The sequence below is a fragment of the Salvelinus sp. IW2-2015 genome, linkage group LG34 (assembly GCF_002910315.2).
Source record: "Salvelinus sp. IW2-2015 linkage group LG34, ASM291031v2, whole genome shotgun sequence".
NCBI classification, from domain to species: Eukaryota; Metazoa; Chordata; class Actinopteri; order Salmoniformes; family Salmonidae; genus Salvelinus; species Salvelinus sp. IW2-2015.
The window spans coordinates 316,118-328,432 of record NC_036873.1 but is presented as its reverse complement, the minus strand read 5'-3'; positions in this window follow the sequence as shown (position 1 = coordinate 328,432).

Below are 12,315 nucleotides of genomic sequence, written 5' to 3'. Positions count from 1 at the left end.
AAGTTCAGTAGTTGGTGGAGATGTCAGAGATTTTTTTAAACATGCATACTGCTGAAATAATCACTGGAATTGTGTTACTCTTAACTGGAACTATTTCCATATGTAGTCTCACAGCCACATATGTTTATGTTGTTGGCTTTAACATGGTGTCACGTTCCTGACCTGTTTTCTGTTTTGCTTGTTTAGTGTTGGTCAGGACGTGAGCTGGGTGGGAATTCTATGTTGTGTGTCTAGTTTGTCTGTTTCTATGTCCAGCCTAATATGGTTCTCAATCAGAGGCAGATGGTAATCGTTGTCCCTGATTGAGAATCATATATAGGAGGCTTGTTTTGTGTTGGGATTTTGTGGGTGTTTGTTTCCCGTCTCTGTGGTTGTCTGCACCAGATAGGTCTGTCTCGGTTTTTGCACATTTTGTTATTTTGTTTGTAGTGTTTCACATGTTCTTTTATTAAACATGTTGAACACTAGCCGCGCTGCACTTTGGTCCTCTCCTTCACCTATGGAAGAAAGCCGTTACACATGGACAATAAAGTTGTATTGTATAGAGAGAAAAAGTAAAGGTGTCTTTTTGTAGGCACTAACTCAATCAATCAAATGTATTTATAAAGCCCTTTTTACATCAGAAGATGTAAATGCAGAAACCCAGCCTAAAACCCCAAACAGCAAGCAATGCAGATGTAGAAGCACGGTGGCTAGGGAAAAACTACCAAGAAATGCAGGAACCTAGGATAGAAACTTAGAGAGGAACCAGGCTCTGAGGGGTGGCCAGTCCTCTTCTGGCTGTGCCGGGTGGAGATTATAAGAATGCATGGCCATTAAGGGCAGATTGTTTTCAAGATGTTCAAATGTTCATAGATGACCAGCAGGGTCAAATAATAATCACAGTGGTTATAGAGGGTGCAACAGGTCAGTAACACAGGAGTAAATGTCAGTTGGCTTTTCATAGCCGAGCATTCAGAGGTCGAGACAGCAGGTGCGGTAGAGAGAGAAAGTCGAAAACAGCAGGTCCGGGACAGGGTAGCACGTCCGGTGAACAGGTTAGTGTTCCGCAGGCAGAACAGATGCAACTCCGCCACGGATCGTTGGACAACGGAAATTAATGGAGTTTGGTAGGGGTTTTGGATGAACGCCAAAAATAAGGTCTGTGTTAAACACAGGTTTAGGAGATTTTATACGTTTTGTTTTATGAGATAATCTTCATCAGCTAACGTAACTTTTTGTGAATTTTGGAAAATGTACAGTACCAGGCAAATGTTGACACATCTACTCATTTAAGGGTTTTTCTTTATTTTTACTATTTTCTACAATGTAGAATAAAAGTGAATACATCAAAACCATGAAATAACACATATGGAATCATGTAGTAACCAAAAAAGTGTAAAACAAATCCGAAAATATTTTAGATTTTAGATTCTTCAAAGAAGCCACCCCCTGCCTTGGTGACAGCTTTGGCATTCTCTCAACCAGCTTCACCTGGAATGCTTTTCCAAGAGTCTTGAAGGAGTTCCCATTTATGCAGAGCACCTGTTGGCTGCTTTTCCTTTACTCTGCGGTCCAACTCATCCCATCTCAATTGGGTTGAGGTCGGGTGATTGTGGAGGCCAGGTCATCTGATGTAGCACTCCATCACTTTCCTTCCTGGTCAAATAGCCCTTACACAGCCTAGAGGTGTGTTGGGTCATTGTTCTGTTGAAAAACAAATGATAGTCCCACTAATCACAAACCCAATAGGATGGCATATCGCTGCAGAATGCTGTGGTAGCCATGCTGGTGTCATGACTTGGCCTCATGTGCTGAGGATCAGAGATGCCGGCTAGGCAAAGGTTTGAACACCCCCTCTCCTGGGGGACAGTTTTATGACTGAATTGAAATACCAGGCAGACTTTCTCTTCCTGGCCATGCAATATTGAGGGGGAGAACCTCTATGGAACAAAGCAGTCCTCCCGCCAAAACTCAAACCTCCAAAAGTGGAGAATGAAACAATATTGTAATATAAAGAATGTGGGAAATGGTTGGTGGAGACCCAAACAATAAATCTGTCATATCATTTGTTGTTTTGTGATATCATTAAGGACAGCATAACTAAAGCACTGTAACTCTACAAATTTATATGTCCCAGTTATCAGATTTGCATCATTGTTGTATAAAACAAATGATTAAGTCTAATAATATTTTTGTGAAATGAAGTGTGATTTTAGCCTTCTAAATGAGATAATTAGGTTTCATATAAACTTTGCACAGTCAGTAACCACACCGACGTGAGCACAGACATTGTGGCAACTTGATGGAACACCCCCTTTTTACCCGAGTGCATAAAAGGACTGCTAACAATATGTACATTAGACCAGACAGCGTGGAACAATGGCTACACAGCTGACAAATTGTTTAAAACTACAAGACCAGTATACGTGCAGCGCGAGCTGAACGTTACGAAATGATTAGGAACTCTACAGACCAGTCGAAGAAGATAAAGACTACACGGGAACCCTCAGTCTGCAGCTGTTTAAGTACTGGTAGTTTAGTAAACTTGACCAAAGACCACCGCTTGTGTAACCATTGTGGTACTCTGATGTAGCCATTCTTATGAACATTCCAGAACAAAAGCCTGCTACAACTACAAAGGACGTTGCGAACTCTAGTGGACAACCAGAGACTTACACAACCAGAGTCTTACAACCATGACGATCAAGGACAGCTACACGTAAATATGTACATTGCAATTATTGTCGAATGAGCGGTCGTTCATGTGCAAAGTTGTCATATTCCCATGAGCATAGCTTACAAACATCCAATTGAACTCCTTTGTCTCTCCCTTTCCCTCTCTTTTGAATCCCCAATTTTGTGTAACAAGCCGTCATATCAGTTTAGTCCACTAGGGACCTTTCATTGCATTATGTTAGTAATCAATAACCATACCGTGTGTGTGTTTATGTATTTCTGTGTCATTATTTTGATAGTTAGTAAATAAATAATTAAGCCAATTTGTATATCGCTGATTCATCATTTATGCTAGGGTGTGTGCAGATTTGAAGTCAACGACGTTCGAATGAGACTGATATAACCTCTTGACACTAGGGGGGCGCCATTTCGACTTTGTAAAAATTTGTTCCCAAATTAAACTGCCTCGTACTCAATTCTTGCTCGTACAATATGCATGATTAATTCATCTACTATTGGATAGAAAAACTCTCTAGTTTCTAAACCCGTTTGAATTATTTTCTGAGTGAAACAGAACTCATTCTGCAGCACATTTCCTGTCAGGGAGTGAGATTTCAGAAATCGAGGTCCCTGTTCTGAGGTCAGTTTATAAGTCCCATGTAAAGCCATCGGGCTACATGCACTGCATACGCCTTCTAGATGTCAGTAAGCGGGGAGAATTTGAATGGAGTGGATTGCGCAATCTGGGCCCTATATAAGACCGTGGAACGGAAGTACCGTTCTTTTCAACGGGGCGCTTGGCGCATCAGGGACATCACAATGGCCTCCTGCAAAGCTTTCGTTTTAGCAGTTCTGTATCTCCGGTCATGTTTTTAATTCGTTATAGTTGTTAAAGACATCATAAGGTAGTTAATTTAAACCGACTTATAGCAGTTTATATCAGTTTATTGCGATTTTCCTGGATTTCTTTGTGATGCGCTTTCACGAGTTGGACACTCTCCAGTTGGTGGCTAACGTTAGCTGCTATTTCGACCGGACAAGAGACATCTTTCACCCAAAAGAGAATTGTTCTGGAGAAAGGACACCTTGCCAAAGATTCTGATGGAAGCTCAGCAAATAGTAAGCAGTCTTTTGCTGTTAATCGTACTTATGTTGACAAATGTCAAATAATAATTTCTGCCATGAATTATGGTGCGGTCTCGCTTTAGCGCACGCTGTATTGCGCAGTAACGTTAATTTTAAAATCTAACACAGCGATTGCATTAAGAACTAATTTATCTTTCATTTGCTGTCCAATCTGTATTTTTTTGTCAAGTTTATGAATAGTTTCGATTAAGATTAGGTGCCTCTCCAAGATGCCGCCAGACAGATTGCTTGAAGTTTTGGCCACTAATCACATTGTATAACCTGTCTAGCCCCTGCGTTCCGCTAGCGGAACTCCTCCCACATTCCACTGAAAAGGCAGAGCGCGAAATTCAATTTTTTTTGAAATATTTAACTTTCACACATTAACAAGTCCAATACAGCAAATGAAAGATACACATCTTGTGAATCCAGTCAACATGTCCGATTTTTTTAAATGTTTTACAGCGGAAAAAAAATTCAAAATATTTTTTGAATTTCGCGCTCTGCCTTTTCAGTGGAATGTGGGAGGAGTTCCGCTAGCGGAACGCTGGGGCTGTACAGGTTATACAATGTGATTAGTGGCCAAAACTTCAAGCAATCAATGCTGTTGTGATGTTTGCTATTGTGGTAAGCTATATTGTGTTCTCGCTGTAAAACACTTAGAAAATCTGAAATATTTTCTGGATTCACAAGATCTGTGTCTTTCATTTGCTGTACGCTGTGTATTTTTAAGAAATGTTTTATGATGAGTAATTAGGTAATACACGTTGCTCTCTGTAGTTATTCTAGTCGCTTTGGTGAGAGTTGTGATGGTGGCTGCAATGGTAAACTATGATTTATACCTGAACTATGCACATTTTTCTAACAAAACATATGCTATACAATAAATATGTTATCAGACTGTCATCTGATGAAGTTGTTTCTTGGTTAGTGGCTATTTATATCTTTATTTGGTCGAATTTGTGATAGCTACTGATGGAGTAAAAAACTGGTGGAGTAAAAAAAGTGGTGTCTTTTGCTAACGTGGTTAGCTAATAGATTTACATATTGTGTCTTCCCTGTAAAACATTTTAAAAATCAGAAAGGATGGCGGGATTCACAAGATGTGTATCTTTCATCTGGTGTCTTGGACTTGTGATTTAATGATATTTAGATGCTAGAATTTACTTGTAATGCTAGGCTATGCTAGTCAGCTTTTTAACTGATGGGGGTGCTCCCGGATCCGGGTTTGGGAGGAATTAGAGGAGTCAACGACGTTCGAATGAGACTGATATAAGGTAACAATTAATTAATGACTGATTGATGATGGGTATAATAGCGATATTCTGATATTCTTGAGTTAATTCGGGAAACGGTCATTTGTAAAATAAACTTTTCCCGTGGTGCCCAGGTTACTAAAGAGTTAATTGTTGCATGATTAATTTAATCATGTAATAATTAAACGTTAGGTATTAGATTTGATAAAATAGCATGTTATCATATTAAAGTAGTCACGTCACGACACTGGTTAAGTGTGCCTTGAATTCTAAATAAATCACAGACAGTATCACCAGCAAATCACCCCCACACCATCACTCCTCCATGCTTTACAGTGGGAACCACACATGCGGAGATCATCCGTTTACCTACACCGTGTCACAAAGACAAGGTGGTTTGAACCAAAAATGTCAAATTTGGACTCATCAGACCATAGGACAGATTTGCACTGGTCTAATGTCCATTGCTCGTGTTTCTTGGCCTAAGCAAGTCTCTTCTTATTATTATTGGTTCCCTTTAGTAGTGGTTTCTTTGCAGCAATTCGACCATGAAGGCCTGATTCACGCAGTCTCCTCTGAACAGTTGATGTTGAAATGTGTCTGTGAAGCATTTATTTGGGCTGCAATCTGAGGTGCAGTTAACTCTAATGAACTTATCCTCTGTAGCAGAGGTAACTCTTCCTTTGCTGTAGCGGTCCTCATGAGAGCCAGTTTCATCATAGCGCTTGATGGTTTTTGCGACTGCACTTGAAGAAACGTTCAAAGTTCTTGACATTTTCCCGATTGGCTGACCTTCATGTCTTAAAAAGTAATGATGGCCTGTTCTTTCTCTTTGCTTATCTGTGCTGTTCTTGCCATAATATGGACTTGGTGTTGTACCAAATAGGACTACCTTGTCACAACACAACTGATTGGCTCAAACGCTTTAAGAAGGAAAGAAATTCCACAAATTAACTTTCAACAAGGCACACCTGTTAATTGAAATGCATTCCAGGTGACTACCTCATGAAGCTGTTTGAGAGAATGCCAAGTGTGTTCAAAGCTGTCATCAAGGCAAAGGGTGGCTACTTCGAAGAATTTCAAATCTATTTTGATTTGTTTAACACTTTTTTGATTTCTACATGATTCCATATGTGTTATTTCATAGTTTTGATGTCTAACCTATTATTCTACAATGAGTAGGTGTGTCCAAACTTTTGACTGGTACTGTATTTAATTATTAAAAAACACAAAGCACATCAAGGCTTCATAATTCATAAAGGTCATGTTATCTGACTGCTGTTATCACATAAGAAAAAACATATAAGATTTCCTAAGCCTATTGTAGAGTGTGCGTAACTGGCTGCAGGGAAGTCAGGCGCAGGAGAGCAGAATTGGGTAGCAAACGGAGCCCTTTATTTCGGCGAACAAACACAAGGCATAAGAAACCTAAACAACTACGGGTTGACATAACCCGGTGCAAACCAGTCTGACGTGCACATACACATAACAACAAACAATTCCACACACAGACATGGGGGGAACAGAGGGTTAAATACACACCAAGAAATGAGGGAATGTAAACCAGGTGTGTGGGAAAACAAGACAAAACAAATGGAAACATGACAGGTGGATTGGCGATGGCTAGAAGACCGGTGACGTCGACCGCCGAACGCCGCCCGAACAAGGAGAGGAACCGACTTCGGCGGAAGTCTTGACACCTATGTTAACCTCCAACCATATTTTCTGTGTTTATTCCAAAACCTTATTCATTCCCCATTTATTTTTCTCTCAGGGATGGCTGAAATAACCAGAGGTAACTTATTTCCGAGTTTTCGGACTACAAAATGGCGAGCTCTTTTGGTCTTCCATTGGACGCGGTGTCTGACCATAGTTCTTTTGTGTTTTCTTTGTTTTAGTGTTGGTCAGGACGTGAGCTGAGTGGGCATTCTATGTTGTGTGTCTAGTTTTCACGTTTCTAAGTTTGGCCTGATATGGTTATCAATCAGAGGCAGGTGTTAGTCATTGTCTCTGATTGGGAACCATATTTAGGTAGCCTGTTTTGTGTTGGGTTTTGTGGGTGGTTGTTTTCTGTCTTTGTGTCTCTGCACCAGATAGGACTGTTTCGGTTTTCACGTTTTGTTGTTTTTGTATTTTGTAGTGTTCACGTTTATGGTCTTTATTAAACATGATGAACATTGGCTACGCTGCGCTTTGGTCCTCTCCTTCGTCCACAGAAGAAAGCCGTTATACGCGGATTGATTATCAGCTGTAAAAAACTCACTGGTTGCTTGATGGAATTATCAGAGCATCGGAATATTCAGATATTTTGCCCCCCAAAAAGTTAAGTGTTTGAGGAAGTTTGGCATTCAATTCAGCTTTGCATACCTTAAGGGACATCTGGTACGGGAGCCGTATGATCGGTGAGGATTCTCCCATTGGAAATGTACGGTCCCTTACCTGACGTCCGACTTCGTCCGGGAAAATCGCGGACGGCGTCGGGCCGAGGGCGCGGGGGAGCTCTTTCGGGAAGTCATGTCGGAAATCGTTTCGGACGTTCGGTCGCCGTTTTATAAAAATAACAAATTTTTGACTTGCGCTCCGCATTCTCGAAAATTCCCACAAGGCGGAAAATAAATCATATTGCAGGCGCACGAACACGGGGCAAACGAGCGCGGCCTTTTCTCCTAAACGGAAAATATTTCAAAGACGAAACTCGGCGAGCGTAGGTTTGGAGTAAAGGGAAGTTGGCCCCGAACAAGATGGCGTCGAGGCTTCGGCGCTTTTTGAGTTATGGCCATTTTGCTGGGATCAAAGGTCAAAAACGAAAAGTAGGGTGCAATTTGACCGCTTCACGTCAAAGTACATAAGCATACGGTGTCAGGAAAGAAAAAAAATGCCGTTTATCTATCGTAATTTAAGAGAAATAGTACATTGTCCCTTTGGTGATGTTCACGAAGAGGATTTTTTTTTTCTAAAAAATCACAGATCCAGTTGCAGTTTGTTCACACGAACATTTTTAAAGTGGGTCTCGAAGCTCTGCGAGAATTCTGTGATTTTATGTGATTTTATGAAGTAACACACACTCATTTAACCCTCTGTTAAAAAGTCAGTTCTTAACATAAAGACTTAAAGCTCAATATTATATAAGAGCCTACCCCAAGGAGGGTATGTGTTCACGTTCAGCTTCCTATGTCAACTGGGAAGTACCTTAACCTGGTGCATAGGGTCAGGTTTGAAGGGTAATAAAGGTCAGATCTTTTCAAAACTTCACTTGTGTGATTAGACAAGCCTCATGAACTGTAATCAGTCATTTTTCCCAACAGATGTCAAATAAAAGCTCTCTCACACAAACAGACACACACAAAAAGGAAGGATGGAGTGAAAAAGTACGGTGCTTAAAGACACAAAAAGCCTGCAACGGTATTACTATTATCTCCAGGCCGTGCCGAGTTCAACGAGATGCCCCGCTTGACCGTAGCTCGTTCGGTCTGAGCGCAGCGACCGTTACAAGAAGATGGTCCCAAATGACCTTTGACCTCAATGTCAATTTTATTTGCTTTTGGGTGACAGAGAGAAACCGTTAACGTTAGAAGCACAATTTCACCTCAGGAATGTTCTTAGTCCTCCGATCTGTGCAAGCCTAACTTGACCTTGTGGCATTAACCCTTAGCAGTTAAAAGAACGTGTTTACATCAAACAATCTACAATGACATGTTGCCCCATAGGAATACATTGACTGCACTCTCAATTCAACCTGATGCCTATGTGGGTTCTGAATGTCTTATGAACCTGTCTTTAATGTCAGTCCATCAGCCACCATGAGGTCTACCTGTGTCGATTCTAAGCTTCCTGGAGCAACCGGAAGTGGTTAAATCACCCTAAAAGTGTTTGCCATAGTCAACCTGCAGTTTGAGAGAAATAGTGCATTCAGCCTATGTAAATCAGTCAATTTTAACTTACAGACTTAAAACTCAGGATTCTGTAACAGCCTACTCCAGTGATCATATGTGTTTATTTATAGCTTCCTGTGACAACCGGAAGTGCCATAACTGGTGTCTAATTGGCTGTTTCGAAGGGTTAAAAATGTCAAATCTTTCCAAAACTTCATATATGTGAATAGACAACCCTCATGAACTGTAAATCAGTCCTTCATCCCATCAGATTTCAAAAAAATAAAAAAAAACACACCGACACAGAAAATGATGGAGGGACACACTGAGGGGCTAAGAGGCAGACAGTGCATGTGGTAGTTTACTTTTGTTCCACCTTTTAAAGAACGTCAGACCTAGAGTTCTGAAAATTTACAAACCTGTTCTAGACCTCAGGTCGATTGTGCCAGTGAATTATGTGGCTCTAGAAGGTTCCCGGATCGATAAAAAGCCTTGTGTATTTGCCATGTTTTCAACTCTTTGACCTCAACGAAACGGACGACATTTAGGAAAGTCCCAGAGTCTCAAGACTAGGTGCGTTGAAACCGGCTCGGCCCATAGAGACAGACCCCAACAAGCCTGTTTGATTGCTCATTCAAGGGCCCCGTAGCAAGGCAATGAAAAAAGTGGAATTTCAGCACCAATAGGGTTTTGCTCGGGCACCGAATGACCTATCGAGCCGAAACTTGGGATTCGAGGTCGCCTCACATAGGGCTAACATAATGTGTGAACTGGACCCGCAGCTAGAACATAACTACGTATTATTTGTTTTTATATGTTTAAATAGAAGGCGCTGTGAATTTTGGCCTGCTCTGAAATATGTTATAGTTGGCATCTAAAGGAGTTGGAAAAAGTGAGTTTGGTGTCAGATGGTATCAGTTTGGTGTCTGAAAGTATCTATTTGACTGATGGACACTGACTTGCTCGTTGACTTTTGTCCATTTGCATATGTTTCAACGGGGAGGTACCATGAGGAAAAAGCGACACGATGAAATTTCACGAAACGAGCGATGGAGAGGAACCACTATCACTGCCCGACCATCCTGAGGTCATCAGACCGTTGACTTTTGCATTTGTAAAGTATTTAAAGAATGCCCGTTAGATTTGCAATATGATTCAACATCACATCATATTGCAATTGCCGTTATATTGCAATATGATGTGATGTTGAATCATATTGCAAATCTAACGGGATTCTTTAAATACTTTTAAATGCAAAAGTCAACGGTCTGATGACCTCAGGATGGCCGGGCAGTGATAGTGGTTCCTCTCCATCGCTCGTTTTGTTAAATTCATCATGTCGCTTTTGCCTCATGGTCCCTCCCGTTGAAACATGTTGCAAATGGACAAAAGTCAACTAGCAAGTCAACTAGCAAGTGTCAACAAAAGTTAGCTAGCAAGTGTCCATCAGTCAATTACAGTCTTTTTCAGACACCAAACTGATACCATCCGACTCCAAACTCACTTTTTCCAACTCCTTTAGAAGCCAACTATCACATATTTCAGAGCAGGCCCAAATTTCACAGGGAAATTTGATTTTGCATGCACCAAAATAGCATTCTGAAATCACCACTTAAAATGACATCACCATAGTCTCCAGGCCGTGCCGAGTTCAACGAGATGCCCGCTTGACCGTAGCTCGCTCGGTCTGAGCGCAGCGACCGTTACAAGAAGATGGTCCCAAATGACCCTTTGACCTCAATGTCAATTTCATTAGATTTTGGGAGACAGGAGAGAACCGTTTAATGGTTAGAACACAATTTGACCTTCAGGAATGTTCTTAAGGTCCCCCCATCTGTGCCCAAGCCTAACACTTGACCTTGTGCATTAACCCTTAATAGCTTAAAATGAAGGTGTTTAGATCAAACAGTTAACAATGACATTTGTCGCCCCATAGGAATTACATTGACTGCACCTCAAATTCAAACCAGGGGGGGGGGGGGGGGGGGGGGGGGGGTGAACCTATTGGGTTTATGAAATGGTCTATGAACCCTGTCTTTGATAAAATCCATCTAGGCCACTATGGAGGTCTACTGTGTTGATGTTTAAGCTACCTGGACCAACGCGGAAGTGGTTAAAACCACCCTAAAAGGTGTCCCTGATATACAAGACTTGCAATTTTGGAAAAATCTACTGCATCAACCCTAGTCGATGCAGTCAATTCTTAACGTATAGACTTAAGAATTGCAGGATTCTGTAACAGCCCATAACCCCCAATCCCAAAAGAAAAATTATGGTGTTTACCTATAGCTTCTGTGCCAACGGAAGTGCCTTAAAAATGGGGTCATAGGTGCGTTTCGAAGGCGTTAAAAAGGTCAGATCTTTCCAAAACACGTTAAGTGTGTGATTAGGCAACTTCATGAGACTGTAAATCAAGTCATTTCTCTAAACAGATGTCAAAGAAAAGCTCTCACACACACACAAGCAGGGATGGCGTGAAAAAGTAACGTGCTTAAAACCACACAAAGCCGTACAATGGCATGACCGATTATCTCTATGCCGTGCCGAGTTTCAACGAGATGCCCCGCTTGGACCGTAGCTCACTCCGTCTGGCCACAGCGACAGTGACAACGAAACAGAGGCAAAATGACCTTTTGACCTCTAATGTCAATTTTTTGCTTTTTGGGAGACAGAGAGAGAACGGGTTAAGGTTAGAAAACACAATTTCACCTCAGGAATTGTTCTTAAGGTCCTCCCATCTGTGCAAGCTAACCTGACCTTGTGGGCATTAACCCTTAACAGTGAAAACAGGTTTTACATCTCACAGTTTACATTGACATCTCTCTCCATAGGAATACATTGACTGCACCTCCAAATTCACCCTGAAGCCATGTGGGTTATGAAGGTCTTAGGAACCTGTTCTTTGATGGTCAGTTCCATCAGCATCATAAGGTCTACCTGTGTCGATTCTAAGCTTCTGGAACAACCGGAAAGTGGTTAATATCACGCCTAAAAGTGTTTTGCAATACCCAACCTGGCAGTTTGGAGAGAAATAGTGCATTCAGCCTATGGTAAATCACGAGTTCTTAATGTATAGACTTAAAACTCAGGATTCTGTAAAAGCCTACTCCAATGAAGGATATGTGTTTACTGTCAGCTTCCCTGTGCAAACCGGAAGTGCATAGATGGTGTCAAAAGAGCTGTTTCGAAGGGTTAAAAAAGTTAAAATCTTTCCAAAACTTCATATTTGTGATTAGGCAACCTTCTGAACTGTAAATCAGTCATTAGTGCCGAGTCAGATTGGTGCGGAGAAGAAGAGATTACACCACGCTAACAGAATGATGGAGGGACACACTGAGGGGCTAAGAGGCAGACAGTTGCCTGTGGTAGTTTACTATTTGTTCTACTTTAAAAAAAAGGAGGAA